Consider the following 12,111-nt stretch of genomic DNA (forward strand, 5'->3'; position numbering starts at 1 on the left):
GTAACAAATATAAAGAAAGAGTAAAGAAAAAGAAAAAAGAAAATTAAAAATCCAACCCTTATATTTAAATGTAAAATTTATACATTTGTATTTTTTTAAATCTATAGATGTTACTACTATGACAATGCCATGCATTTCAGAATTATACCAAAGACCTGCTATTTTAGAGCCTTCCTCCATGGACTAGATCTTTTTTGGAGCCATTATTAGTTTTGTAGGATTGGCTGACAGTACACCAGAGAAAGGTACCTCTTGAAAACTCACTCATGGTAATCAAACTAACAAGAATCCTATAATTTAAAACCTAATATTTTATATGTTGATTTATTAATTCTTTCACTATAGATCTTTGTACACAGAAAAGTCACCATATATTTGCAAGTTGTTTGGAAAACAAATGAAGCATGGTGCTTCAAATGCTTGGTGCATGTGCCATACACAGTCATACATATACATAAAAGGTTAGCATTTGTTTTTCTGAATATGTTGGGAGTGATACATATACCATGTCTCTTTTCATTAAAAGTTGCTGCTGAAATTAGTAAAATGACTCTTTTTCAAAGAGATATTGTAGTCAGTTCTTAGAAAAGCTAAAAATCAGCATGTTTATTTCTCTAGACTCCGTGTTACTTAGCAAAGTTAACTTGCTGTTACTTCTCATGCCACCGTATGTTTCTAAAATGGCCACATCTTTTGCATCCTGAGCTTAAGCAAACCCCTCCATATTTGCTATACTGGAGGAACAATTACTTCACATGCAAGGGCTGACCATTGAATCCATGAGCAGACACCATTCTGGTAAGTGGCCATATAGGTATACAGAAACTATAAGAGGGACTAAAACAAAGGGAACATTTGGCATTGCCACATCCAGTTACTGCACAGCATTAAGTCTTTTCTCTAGCAGAGTCCCAGCGTTTTATCCACCTTTCTTGGTTGACCAGACCAGATGTTGGACCCATAATTGCAGTGATAGAAAAAAGTGAGGATTCAGTGACCACTGATAATCAACTGAGCCCATAGCTAAAAACTTATCTACTCTTGATATGTAAAGAATCCTTTTGTAACGATTATACTTTTAGCTAAAAATAAAAATTATCTGTCTTTCTGTTTTTTAAAATAATGACAAATACTTGCAAAAATCACTTTTTACAGTACTCATTTTGGAAAGTTTTCCTCAACTCTATAATAACACTCCATAAACCTTAAATGGTTTTACATCAGAGTTCAGCTAAGGTTCTAAACAACAATCCCTGAGTAAAGATGAGAGATTTCACTGTAAAGGTCCAGTTCATATTAACCATTTTAACCCTAAGGCATAGACTGGTAGATTGGTGTGTGCTCAGTGTAATAAACAGAACAAGCATATTGGTGAAGTTGGCTGGAGGTACCTGAAGATACTGTAATTTACATGCTGAAAAAATTGATTCTGTTTTGGCTAAAGCATTTCAGGATTATTCCTGTCATTGAGAAGAGGAAAATTAGATTAACTCTTTTAAACTTGTAGAAGAAGTTCTGTTTTTAGCATCTCACACTAGAAGAATAATGGTGATTTGGATTACTTAATTGATGCTTGTCATTAGGATGTCCAGTAAAATCTTTCAGTTGTAGAAGAGGCACCATTCTACCTGCAGAACTCAAACTGCTTTACTTCCTGTCCTTTACTACTTTTCTGGGTCTTGCTTCATGAATTTCTGGAATCATAATCTAAGGAAAAAAGGTCTTTCCGTTGATTCCTACTGTCCCCTAGTAACGCCTGGCTACATATACTCCTTTTCTTCAAAACACAAATTTAAGTAATTTTATTTAAACAAATTGTTAAACTTTTTTATTATAAAAGGAATACATTCTTATTATAAACAATTTAGAAAAATAGAGAAAAGTAAAAAGTCAAAAAGAAAAAAAAAGGAAAGAAAATCCACAAAAATCCCACTATCCAAAAATAACCCCTGGATAATATTTTTTAAGGCATTTCCTTGTAGTTCTGTTTTTAATAGATTTTTTTTGTTTTTTGTTTACATAAAATTGTATATATTCTATACATCCTACTTTTCTGTTAGTACTATAACAAATGTATTCTATGTAATGGAAATCTCATCCTAAACATAATATTAGTTGTTATATACTATGATATACCAACTTGTTACATGATAGGTTTCTAAATATCTATTTAATTGATCTGTTTTTCAGGTGGAATTAAAGATAACATCTCTAAAACTATAAATATTTTGAGAAACAATATAATCTATATTGTCAAATAGTTGTAAAAGCTTTCACCAATTTACCATAGACTATTGGAGATTACTCATTTCACTGAATCCTTGGTCAACACTGGGATATTAAATATTTTAAAGTTCTTGATAGTATGACAAAAATGTTGTCTGGACTTAATTTATATTTTTACTGCTAGTGAGATTGAATGTTATTCCACGATTACTTATTAATTATAAACTGAATAGTGTAAAATACTTTCTTGTTTTCCCCAGTTCTGCTGGATCCTAATATTTCTCTTTCTGTTTTTAATTGACCATTCATAATCCTTTATCTATTATCACTGGTGCAAATATTTTCTCTTGCCTATTTTTTTTTAATTTTTTATTGTTATGTTAATCACCATACATTACATCATTAGTTTTTGATGCAGTGTTCCATGATTCATTGTTTGTTCATAACACCCAGTGCTCCATGCAGAACGTGCCCTCCTCAATACCCATCACCAGGCTAATCCATCCCCCTACCCCCCTCCCCTCTAGAACCCTCAGTTTGTTTTTCAGAGTCCATTGTCTCTCATGGTTCATCTCCCCCTCTGACTTACTCCCCTTCATTCTTCCTCTCCTGTTATCTTCTTCTTTTTCTTTTTTCTTAAAATATGTTGCATTATTTGTTTCAGAAGTACAGATCTGTGATTCAACAGTCTTGCACAATTCACAGCGCTCACCGTAGCACATACCCTCCCCAATGTCTATCACCCAGCCACCCCATCCCTCCCACCCCCCACCACTCCAGTAACACTCAGTTTGTTTCCTGAGATTAAGAATTCCTCATACCACTGAGGTCATATGATACATGTCTTTCTCTGATTGACTTATTTCACTAAGCATAACACCCTCCAGTTCCATCCACGTCGTTGCAAATGGCAAGATCTCATTCCTTTTGATGGCTTCTTGCCTATTGTTTGATTTTAGTTTCTATTGTATTTTCAAAAGGAGCAACTTTCTCTCTAGGCATACAAATTTATTGCTAAATATCTTCTAAACTACAAGTCATTTTCCCCTCATAATTTATAGGTTCTTTTCTCCCAGTTCAATAAACTCATGTAAAATAAGATACAAGTTTTCAGGGACAAATTCTATACTCTTTGAATACCTTCCCTTTCACACTAAAAGATATTGGTTAACAAAATTCTTTTAAGAGAAGTCTACTCCTCATTTCTACTTCTTCACTTTCCATTCCCACCTTAATTTATTGCAATTGAAATTGTCCTTACTGAGAACTGTCTTAATCTAACAAACACATTTATTTCATCTTAATTGACCTCTCTGCCGAATTCAACTACACAGGTCATTTCTTTTGTCTTAAAACTCTCTTTTCTGCAGGACATTGAAACACCAGACTTCAAGTGCTCCCTTTCATGCTTCTTTATAGATTCCTTTAGATGTGTTCCTCATTCTACAAGTATCTAGGACCCCCACCCCACCCCACTCTTTGCCTGGCACTGCACTGACTTCTGATGATAGTTAACCAGATGGATATTGTGTATTACTTCATGGGGCTGGCAGCTAAGTATCTTCAGCTTCTATTTTATTCCTGTTCTCATATACAGCTGAACTTCAGAATCACAACTTGTTTTGACCATCATCATCCTACTGAGTCTGTTTTGCCTCCTGAATTCATAAGTCATCCAGACCAGGTATTCTGGAATCAACCTTGGCTGCTCATGCCTTACAGTACCAACATCTAATCAGAAACTAGATCTAGTCCACCTGCTTGGTATGTCACTAATAACTGGCTCCTCCTTTCTATCCCCACTACCCATTTTACTTCAGGCTCCATTTTGAAAGAAGTGAGCAGCCTTGTATATAGTGACCTAAGTGCAAAGGTACCTTTCTGACCATTCACAGTAGAAGAGGCACCCCTTCTCCCAAGCACAGTGTTTCAACTCTGCTCTGGATCCCAACCTTTTCATAAAATCTAGGATCTCTTATTTATCAGTATTTTATTTTCTTTGGTATTTCCAGTATCTGTCAAAAATGGCTTTTACCTTCCCCTCTAACTACTCTTCTCTCTCCTTCCCTAATCAGATAAACTTGAAATGGTAGACAAAGACCAGTCTCTGTTGACTTATTACAATTCATGCTTCAGCTCACTGCAAGATGCCTTCTTCTTTGGAGCACCTGGGTGGCTCAGTCGGTTAAGCAGCTGCCTTCAGCTCAGGTCATGATCCCAGGGTCCTGGGATCGAGCCCCACATCAGGCTCCTGGCTCAGCAGGAGGCCTGCTTCTCCCTCTCCCTCTGCCTCTCTCCCTGCTCATGCTCTCTCGCTCTCTCTCTGTATCTCTGTGTCTCAAAGGAATAAATAAAATCTTAAAAAAAAAGATGCCTTCTTCTTCACTGGAACTGTTCACATCAAGATGACTAATATTGCTAAATCCTTAGGACTTTTTGAAGTTATTTTCTTACTGACTCCTCTATGATATTATTATACATTCTTGTCTGGTCCTTCCTTCTTAAAAGTCTTATTTCCTTTGGATTTTGTTTCATTATACCTCCTTGTTTTTTCTCTGACCTTTTGTCTAAACCCCAGTCTCTTTCAAGGGCTCCTCTTCCCTTGTCATCCCTTCTGATCTCAGGATTCCTTTTTGGGGGTCGAACCTGGCCCCATTTACTCTTAGGCTATACTTTTCCTGTATGAGGATATTCATTCAACTTCTTCAATCACCTTCATTTTTCCTTTTGAAACATGTATTCATCCAAAGCTTTGACACTTAGACATCCCACAGAAAATATAAATTGAGTATGTAAAAAAGCTGAACTCATGTATTATCCTACCTTTTCCAAGGTCCCATAATGCTACCATCATTGTCAATATATAAGTCAGAACCCAGAGTCTTGTACTGAACCAGCATTCATCCTCACCCTAAAAATGCATATTTTACCTCCTAAATTCTTTTCAATCTCAAATTTCCTGGATTTCTGTTGCCACTATTTTATGTTAGTCTATCATCATTTCTTCTGAAGAGCCCTCTCACTGTTTTTTTGTTTTTGTTTTTTGGTTTTGTTTTGTTTTGCTTTGCTTTGGTCTTGCGTCCATGTACACACCTCCATACTCCAAATGGCCTAGCTAAAATACAAATCTAATTACACTGCTTTATAGGTTAAACTCCTAGTTCCCCATTGCCTTTGGATAATGTTCAATTTTTTTCTTTTTCTTTTCTTTTTTTTGCATAGCATACAAGCCATGCATATACCTTCAGACACATCTGTTAGGTTCTGGCCTCAGTCACTCAGATATGTTAGAATTACTCAAAATGTTCTCTTTTGCCTATAGGCCTATGCTTTAGATTGCCCACTTTGCCAATGGTGTTTTTTGCTTCATGTCTTCATGACATGACAGTTTAGAAATTACATTCTTTGGGCTAAGTCCTTGATCTTCCAACACTGCATTTCTTACTCAAATTAAGTTGGAGATGCCCTCTAAAGGTTCCTATAGAGACTCCATGATAGCATTTATTACATCATATTTTAATTTCCTATTCATGTGCCAGTTTTGCCTACTATAAATAAGCTCTTTAAGGGGTACACAGTAGGATGGTGCTCAAAAATATTTGTGAAATAATGGAATAATTGTCATAGTTGATTAATGGTCTGTCAGTGCCCGGACAAATGTAGAGCTGGAGTTTAGATTTTTAGCATGTAGACAAACCTGTGCATTGTGGAGGGTAATACATTCCTGTACATAATTAACTTAATCATTATAATAGAAACTTTAGCTCTGAAAGTCATAACTAGTTTGAGATAAAAATTGACAATGAAGGATGGCAAATTAAAAAAAAAACTACTATATCATATAAGGCTACTTTATAAAATGTCTACAGTGTACACAATCCTAGAGGAAAGCAGTTCAGCTTTAAGAAGTTCACTGAAAGAAATGAAGTCTCTTTTGAAATTAATGGAAATATTATTCTTTTCTTCATGAAAAACAAAATAAGTGTTCATTAAACCCATATGCTTCAAATAAATGTTTTCTAAATTACTAGTATAGCATAAATATCCTACATAGAGGGAGATTAAGATTCAATTATCATTTGGGAAACACACAAAAAAAGCTAATTATTTATATTTTAAATACATATGGCAACTTTCCCATGACTATTTTCCTTTCCTTTAATGGTCTTTCTTAGTAATATAATAAAAACGTATTATTGGTTTCATGGGTAGAAATGAGTTCATCTCTTTACCAAAAGCTTTTGGAGGACATAGTTGTGTGATGAGCAAAATGCTATGTGAAATGGAAATGTTTTTGGTAACTTTGATAAATGGCTGATTCTATGTATCTCATGCTGGAAACACTAAAAATATGTTTCCATTTTAAAGTATAAGTGGTCTGTACATGTTTATTAAAAGAAGTTATTGCATCATACCTCACAAATAAAGCACAAATAAAATTGGAGTTTGGCATAAATGTTACACTAACAGAATTTTAAATTCATTAACATCTGTATAAATACTTGTTGATAGGGTGTTTATGGCTTCTTCCTTAACCAATCCAATCTGTTGCTGGAAAGTTGATGGCATTGGCATGAAACCAGTAACTCTCTAAGATCCATTTGTGTGTGACAAGCAACATTCCTATTCTTTTAAAATATATTCAAATATGTAATTGATCACTAAGGAAAATGACTTCATGAATAAAGAAGAGGATTGTTGTTGCAAAACTTTAAAAACAGAAATTTTGGGAATAGAGCCAACGCTGTATGTAAGGGTCAAAGGCTAACAGCAGCACTAATCACTCCTTTACATATTTCACTATATTTTATGGTAGGGAGGCTAAAAAAAAAAGTATTAGAATGAAAAATACTTGCTAGTTTCTGACATTTAAATTAATTCTCAAAATTTGTCTGTTTGGGGGTTGGGTGATACATAAAGTATACAAATGATCTTTAGGAAAATAAAGAAGTTAGTTACTAAATTGTCTTTTAAAATCTATAGATTTTGCAGATACAATTTTCAATATTATAGAATTGCTATATTTAAGTGAATCCCTCTGGAATAACAGAAACATTCTTTCACAAAGTCGATGTAGTTGTGCATATTAACCAATTATAACAAGTCTTCTGTATTCAACTTATATATGATTCTACTTGAAAGGATATGCTTTGCCATTTCTATTGGACAGTTGAATTTAAACTCTTCACTATCTTTATAGTAAAGCACCAAATACTACATAAAGAGTGGTTCTTTAGTTTCTTCTGTGAGAGCCATAAAAGTCAAGAAAATTGCAGGTTGTTAAAGTCATGTAGTCATATGTATAGTCATATTAATGTATAATGTGTCTCCATGTTTGCTGTTAACCAGAACCAGGACTAGGGTAAGTCAAGTGGGGCAAATGAAATATTTTACTTTAGGCACAAAATTTAAGGAGGCAACAAAAATCTCAGGAATCAAGGTAAATAATATTTTAATGTAATATTTTAAAAACTAATGCAAAAATCCTAAACAAAATGTAAAAGTTTTAAATGACAGGATCAGTAACAGTGCTATGCCAAGCTGTATTGGAACCTGAGATAAAAAGAAAAATAAGTAATACTGATCCTTCACTGTCATGGCATTGGCAGATTTACCCATTTCTAAGTTACAATAGGTGTTAACAGGATATTACTTTTAGAACTACCCAGTAGTCATTGTCTAAGATTGCATTTTACATTTCCAATGAATCTGGCACACCACTTAATTTTTCACTAGAAGAGGCTCTGGAATTGTGACATATGAAAAATTAATTCTAGGATAAATTAATTCAGTCTATATTGAAGAGTCTACACTTTAGTCATTTATCTGCCTCGCATCTATCTTACATGTAATAAATTTTTTTTCACTTACTAACTGTGTAATGTTGGGCAAATTACCTACCTTCTCTCTGCCTCAGTTTTTTCTCCTAAAATGTATATGATAATATAAGGTAATAGAACATGTATAATGCCTAACATATATTAAGGATTTAATAACTCTAGCCATTTTGCTATTTTTTAAGTTAAATGAACTCTTATGGTTCATTAAGATTATGCATAACGTTAATGCTATCTCAGTTGCCATGGGCCGAGACTTAGCTATCCTGGAGGTGAGACTATCTGTAAGAGTCTCTAAATCCAGGCCAACATCAAGGTTCCACGGGGTCACTGGAAGGATCCTAGGATTAACCACAAAACTAGACAGAACAATTTTCTGGGGGGAGTCCAGGAAGTCCTTGTTCAAAGAATTCCAAATCTATAACAGGTATTTTTTTTAAATGTATTTTATTTCATAATATATGAGGATTTTAGTGTGTCTTTAAAAAATAAAAGTTAATTTCCAAAAGATAACAAGGATACACAGTCCTAATTGATTTCAAGTTATTTCAAATAATTTTTAGCAATTGCTCAGTAATAACCATGAAGGAGTTTCCATTGACATGATTCTCTCCTGTTTCACTCTCTCAATTTAATTACTCTTGGAAAATATTCCCCTATCCAACCTAGACTCCCTTAGGGAGTGTTAATACAGTAGGTCATCCAAACTAGGGCCCACCCAATAGAATAATGGAGAGGCAGATGATGAAAGTAGGTTGGCTTTTAAAATAACGTGGTCATAGTGTATAACAGGTCGTACTGCCACCTGCTTTTTGCTTTGTTTGTTTGTATAGTTGGACTTCAGGTTCTTGACATATATAAAAGCTTCTGCTCTTGGTAAAAAGACATCACTAATTCTACTCATTTATGTATATTTATTAATCATGAGCCAAATATATGGTTGATTTCCTTTACTAGTTTTATTTCAAAAGAAGTCAGTAAGTGGTATTATATTGATACACTAATGATAGAGGCTTGATGGATCCAATTAAACATTTTTTGTATCATTGTAATCATTGTTTTTTTATAGCTACAAAACAGAAATACTTATCATACACATTTCTGCCTCTGATGATTTCTCTACCTGTCAAATAAGAATACAGATATGCTTCTGTTACAGACAGAGCTAACATCACATATTGAATATATATCAAAATACTGCTTGCACTATAAAAAACTAGTAAATATAAGTAAAAATTTTCTTTCACAATTGTTTTTTACAGAAAGAGAGAGAGAGAGGGTGGGGCGGGTCAGGGAGAGAGAGAGAGAGAGAGAGAGAGAGAGAATCTTAAGCAGGCTCCACAACCAGCATGGAGCCCAACTCCAGGCTCAATCTCACAGCCCTCAGATCATGACCTGAGCCGAAACCAAGGGTTGAACTCTTAAGGCAGAATTTTTATCTTTCATTATATTTTGTTTAGAAAGATAGATTTTTATTTTATGTAGCAGAAGTTCATTTGTAAATGAATCAGGGCCTCCATTCATTGATTTCACTTTTAATTGAAAAGTTAGATAAAAGTATTATTAATCTATTTATACTCTAGTGAGGAAAAAAGTCAAGAAAGGCATTACCAGTCTTCCCTACAAAATTAATTTTTATTTTTTTTAAAGATTTTATTTATTCATTTGCGAGAGACACAGAGAGAGAACAAGCAGGGGGAGTGGCAGGCAGAGGAAGAGGGAGAAGCAGACTCCCTGCTGAGAAAGGAGCCTGATGCGGGACTCGATCCCAGGACCCTGGGAACATGACCTGAGCCGAAGGCAGCCGCTTAACCGACTGAGCCACCCAGGCCCCCAAAATTAATTTTTAGCTTTAAACTACTTATATAAATATTGATTTGGGGGAACATCTTTTTTTTTTTTTGAAGGGGAAATTGGGAGTGGGGTTTGAAGCTGGAAGGGACTTCAATTGGTCAAGTCACTTTGCTTATCAGAGACATAGTTTTGTCATTCATCATTAGAAAGGAAAGCAAAATATGGAACACTTTATGACTCTGCATTTTATCCTTGTGCAGAGTCCATGCTAATTTTCTCTGTATCATTCCAATTTTAGTATATGTGTTGCCAAGTGAGCACACAAAGCTCTTTTTATCATTTTATTTTGTTGTGATATATACAATGTACACAAAATATTGCATATAGCAGGTGTTTACAATTTTAGGATTCATCAGTAATTATAAGTATGTAAAGATTATATATTATATAAATTATGCATAAATTGTTTAAAATTATTATATAAATACAAATATAAATACATATTCCATTTGACCTCTAATCATTAAAAAAAATAGAACACAGCTTGCACATGAGAAGTCCTGTGCTAAAGTCTCTTCTCTCAGGGATAACCACTATGCTAAATTTTATAACCTTGACTTTCTTGATTTGCTTTATAATTTTTCCAATCTATGTATTAAGCAAGCTTTGCTTGCTACAATTCTGTAGGTATTCTCTTGTGTTCATTTGTTCAAGATTGTTTTGAGATTCATCTTTGTTGCTGTGTATACATGTAGTTCATTATTTTTCAGCACTGTACTATATTCCACTGTATGGAGGTATTAGAGTTTATCTATTCCATTGTTGTTGGACACATGGGCTGTTTCCAGTTTTGGACTATTAAGAAAAACACTACTCTGACTATCCTTGTACAAGTTTCTATACAGCAAGCATTTAGGAATGTAATTGAAGGATCATATAAATGCATATCTTCAAGTCCACTGCATGTAAAATTGTTTTCCAAATGGTTGTACCAAATTGTATTTCAATCAGCAAAATATGAGTCTTACTAGTTATGTGTTTTCCAACAATTAGTTTTTTTAGGCTTTTTTTTTTTTACTTTGCAGATTTAATTTGCATTTCTCTGCTACAAAATGAGATTAAGCACCTTTTTATATGTTCACAAGTTACTTGGATTTCTTCTTTTGTGAAAAATATGTTAGAGCTTCTTGTTTATTTTTTCTATTAGGCTATTTGTATTTTAATGACTTTTAGGAATTATTTATATATTTTGGATATGAGACCTTTGTTGGTTATATGTGCGACAAATACCTTCTCCATCTCTTTGTGTTGTTGTTTCACTACTATTATGACAATTTTGGATTTATAGAGATTTTTAATTTTAATGTAAATATATTTATCAAGATGATGAGTATTTTTAAAGAAATAATTCCATATCCAATTTTATATTCTTCTACATTGTCTTCGGTAAATTTTATATTTTTGCTTCTTATATTTAGGTCTTTAATGTGGACATAACTTTTCAGTACAGATAATCATTTAAGTAAGATTTATTTTAAAGTCTATCTATTGCCCACTGATTTAGAATATAATCTCTTATAATATCAATTATATGCCTATCAGTTGTCATTTTTCTCTACTATTTTATTTTACCCTACCCTACCCTATCTTAGAATTACTACCATCCCATCCTATCTCACCTCATCCCATCCATATCATACCATCCATACCATACAATACCATGCCACACAATGTATTCACTGTCTTATTTGCGTCAACTCTATAATAAGAGTTTATTAATAATGGTGTTTGACAAGTTCTCCCAATTTGTTCACCCTGTTGAGTGTCTCTTGGCTATTTGCAGATTTTGACTTTCTATACAAACTAGATTCTTCTTGTCAATACCCATAAATACCTCTTGTGATTTAATTGAGATTGCATAGTATCCACTGTTAATTTTGTTTTTTGTTTTATTTTATTTATTTATTTTTTATTATGTTATGTTAATCACCATATATTACATCATTAGTTTTTGGTGCAGTGTTCCATGATCCATTGTTTGCGTATAACACCCAGTGTTCCATGCAGAACGTGCCCTCCTTAATACCCATCATCAGGCTAACCCGCCCACCCCCCGCAGAACCCTCAGTTTCTTTCTCAGAATCCACAGTCTCTCATGGTTCGTGTCCCCCTCCAATTTCCCCCACTTCATTCTTCCCCTCCTGCTATCTTCTTCTTCTTCTTCTTCTTCTTCTTCTTCTTCTTCTTCTTCTTC

General features: G+C 33.8%; 1 protein-coding gene and 1 non-coding gene across 10 annotated transcripts in view; both read right to left on the reverse strand.

The window, feature by feature from the left end:
• Positions 1-12,111, reverse strand: part of LRRIQ1 (leucine rich repeats and IQ motif containing 1) — a 217,662-nt gene that overhangs the window by 32,470 nt on the left and 173,081 nt on the right. The gene's annotated exons all lie outside the window — the stretch shown is intronic.
• Positions 10,073-10,178, reverse strand: LOC112832112 (U6 spliceosomal RNA). Its single transcript, XR_003210315.1, has one exon. It is a non-coding gene; the product is annotated as a U6 spliceosomal RNA (small nuclear RNA).

Source organism: Callorhinus ursinus, unplaced genomic scaffold (assembly GCF_003265705.2).
Source record: "Callorhinus ursinus isolate GAN/ISIS: 27379988/994484 unplaced genomic scaffold, GSC_fseal_2.0 scaffold14, whole genome shotgun sequence".
NCBI lineage: Eukaryota > Metazoa > Chordata > Mammalia > Carnivora > Otariidae > Callorhinus > Callorhinus ursinus.